At 45.5% G+C, this 3735-nt stretch overlaps 1 pseudogene; it reads left to right on the top strand.

Moving 5' to 3' along the window:
- The first annotated feature begins 581 nt into the window (after positions 1-581).
- On the top strand, positions 582-700 carry LOC118601322 (annotated as a pseudogene).
- The last annotated feature ends 3035 nt before the right edge of the window (positions 701-3735 follow it).

Genomic DNA, 3735 nt, shown 5'->3' with positions numbered 1-3735 from the left:
GGAAATAAAATTAATGCTGATCACTGTCTCATTCCAGCATGTACACATCCATCTCGACGAGTTGTATTTCCTATAAAAATTTACTTCTGGTGTTTAAAAGTCTCTATCGACATTTGCAAAATGTTTATGTTGTTTTGAAAAACAGTGAACTAATAATTATTGTAATGATAGGTCAATCCAAAACAAAGTTTTAAAATCCAAAGCCTATGGACACAAAAAAATTTTTAAAAATACAATTTTAATTAATATATATTTTTTATGACAGAGAAGTATGGTTTGATGATAAATAAAATATTTCCAAGCATAATTTTATATTACACTAGGATAGTATTATGTGGGGGAAGTGGAAAGAAAATATGAATTCAACGAGAAAATACAATGGTGTAAATTTTTCTCTGTTGAAGAAGAGCTGGCTTATGTATTTTGCAAATGGCGGTGAAGGGTATCAAATCTCTGTGATTCCACCAGCTACATTTAATTAAGTTGTATTTTAAAATGTTAATATTTTTGATACACCAGAAATCACATCCTCTGCAACTATTTGAACCTGGTTAGATTTTTTTTTTAATTTAAAAATTTCAGTCTACAGCCATGCTACCCTGAACAAGCCTGATCCTGTCTGATCTCAGAAGCTAAGCAGGGCCGGGCCTGGTTAGTACTTGGATGGGAGATCACCTAGGGAGACCAGGTGATGTAGGCATAAAAAATAAAAAATAAATCAAATTTAAAAATAAAGGATTGTAAGCTGACAAGGTCCTTGCAATCTGTGAGGTCAACCAAAGGTTGCCTCGCCTTAAAAATAAATAAAATAAAAATAAAAAATAAATAAAAATTTCAAGAGAATGTGGTTTTTAAAAGTCAGCTTTATTGAGAGTCACATCATTTAAAATTTTGTTTAGGTGTGCATGAGCTAAATTATTGAAAGACTACTGCCTTGGATGGGCTAGATTTGGTTTGGTAGAGGAGTAGAAGAAAGGCCTTCTGGGTAGGAAGAAGAGAGAGAAAAGATATGGAAGTGGAAATAGGGTATGTTTAGGGAATTGAAGGTGGACCAGTTCAAGGTGGGCAGGTAAGTAAATGTGAGAGTAAGAATTACTAGGCTAAGGCATTTCTGCTTTGTATTAATTTTAATTATGTAAGTTATGTATGATTACAATCTCCTTGTAAAAATGTAAAACTTTATGGATAGGCTTGGGACCATGACCTCCATTTTTGGTCGCCTCCCCATCTTCCCAGAGGTGACCTTGATTTCAGTACTAGCTCCTTCAGATATGTCCGTATGTATTCACATGCATACGTTGCAGATGTCTACATGAGAAGACACCTAGGCTGAGGAGTTTCAGCTTTATCACAGGGTCATTAGCAACCCCGGGCTGAGGGGGAGCTGGGGATCCCTCTGAGACAGTGCTCCTTTATCTTTTGTACCTGGGATTTGCTGAGAAAATGAGAATTGTGATTTGGGGGTGAGGGAAGGAGTGGGGTACAATAATGGCACAAAGCCCGTGACACAGTATTGTCAGAAGGTGGCATTAAGCACCATGCCACTGGAAGGTGGCAAGGATGGTGCAGAAAAGGTGATGGGAGGACACTCAATCTCATCTTTGTTGTTGATTATACCTGCTTTAATAGAAATATGGTGGCTCTCTTAGTTTCTTTTAGGCCATCACATAAAACAAGAGCACAGAAAGATATGTAATGATCACGTAAATCTGATGAGCAACAGCAACTGATGCTTAGCCTCAGTGTTGACAAGGGAGAGTGGTGGAGACTGTGGCAAGATGGATGACCCAAGCTCTGTTTGTTTGTTTGTTTGTTTGTTTGTTTTACTCCCTCCTCCTCTTGGCCACTCACTCCTCGCTTCCCCCAGCTCTTTCTAAAGGGAGCAATCTTATTCCGCCTAATCAACTGCTTTCTTGGCGGGCGTGACGGTATCAACGTTAGCCATATCTTCTGATTTTTCAAGAAATTACAGGAATTGGGATTTTTGTGTGAAATCTCTCAATATGGGCTCAAAATTTTCTTAAGCACTGTGCTGACCAAACGAGGCATGTGTCTACAGGATGCATGTGACTGCTAGTTTGTGATCTCCACTTTGAGGCTTCTTGCCTGAAGGCAGAGCACTGTACCGTAGCTTTCTGTGCCCTTGTTTCTACCATGCCTTGGCTCTCAGGTCTATGTGGTTATGAAGGATTCTGGGTTTCTTAGAGAGAAGCTGTGGGAATGGTTGACTTCACTCCTCATGTCCGGTTCCCACCCGCTTTCCAACATCCAGCTGGTAATAGAGCTGTGCCAGGAAGTGGGGAGCTTTGCAGAAGGTTCCAGAAGCATCCTCGTAAATCCAGGAAGTCAGCCAATCTAGATTCACTAGAAGCCAAGACTCCTCCAGGGAAATGGACCTAAGGCCCCCAGAGTCCTTCTCTCTGGAGTTGGGGCGGGTTCATATGCCTCTCCCAAGGCAGAACCCAGTGGGAACATAGACTGGTGACTGTTTCTCAAAGGGCTTTGTCCTGTGACTACAGCCAAGCAAGTCAGTCAGACACAAATGAAAATACACATACACACACTGTCCCCAGCAACTCCAAGACCTTTTCCCACGCAGTCCCAGGACGGCCGGAAGGGCAGCTGGTCATGGGAACGGACCCGAGGCCCCCTCCCCCATGGAAGCTCCACCCTGCTCCATTTACTCCTGGCCTCGCAACTCGCAACTCGGCCGCCTCCACCCGCCTCCACCTTCCAAGGGAAGGAAATAGCTGAACAATGCGGCAGATCAGAGGACGGGCACCGAGCCCAGGGCCCAGTCCTTGGCAGGCCGTGGGCCCCGACGCCGGCTACCCTACTCCCACAGCACCCATCCCTCTCAGTTGGCTTCTCTGAAGGCTAGCCTTCCTCGACCTTTCTCCCTACCTTCTTGCCATCCCTATGATCCTTAAGATGGCGGACAACTTTCCCCCATTTCCTAGGTTTGTCCCTTCCCCCTGTGTAGCAGCCAGAGGCGAGCCCACGCCTGCCTGGGTGTAATTCCTAGAGCGAGGGGCTTTGGCCATTGGGAGTGGGTGGGGAAAAAGGGTCATTTTTTTCCTAAAGTTTTTCTCCAGAGGGGAGAGCAAGTCCTGAAAATGTGGACAGTGCTGGAACAGAGCACTTCAGCTCTGAGGTCTCATTCTGTCTTCTGGAAAGAGCCATTTTGGCCTGGGCAGGTGGGGATGGAAATGCTCACAGGCCTGTGGGCTGTGGTCAGAGGAACAGAAAGGAATCGCTAGCCATTTTCAGTTTCTTGGAGTTGGGAACTACCACTTTTATATTTCCTGTTGGTCTAAAATAATGTTGCACCCAGGCCCGGAACCCCACACCCGGGCAGTCCTACCCTCTGCTTGCTCTTCTTTCCAGTGCTTTCGATTGCCTGGCCTTCCGCCAGGCATTTCCTGCCTGGGGAGCCCAGGGGCAGGGCTCCTCACAAATCTGCCACCTCTAAAAGCCAGTCTCTCCTTTTCTCCTTGGATCCTGACTCAGGAAGTGGGTACTGGGATGGGAACTAGAGGGAGCTCACTGGATAGGTGACAACAGGCCGATCCGCATACGCTTCTCCTTGCCTTGCCCATTGCGGTTCCAGCACATGGGTAAGATGGGTCCTGAAAACCAGCGGTCCCCAACCTTCTTGGCACCAGTGACCAGTGCTCCTATGAGAATCTACTGCCCGATGATCTGAGGTGGAGCCGACGTTGTCATGCTAGCACT

This window comes from Rousettus aegyptiacus, unplaced genomic scaffold (assembly GCF_014176215.1).
Source record: "Rousettus aegyptiacus isolate mRouAeg1 unplaced genomic scaffold, mRouAeg1.p scaffold_m13_p_3, whole genome shotgun sequence".
Classification (NCBI taxonomy): domain Eukaryota; kingdom Metazoa; phylum Chordata; class Mammalia; order Chiroptera; family Pteropodidae; genus Rousettus; species Rousettus aegyptiacus.
This window is presented reverse-complemented; position numbering and strand designations above follow the sequence as displayed.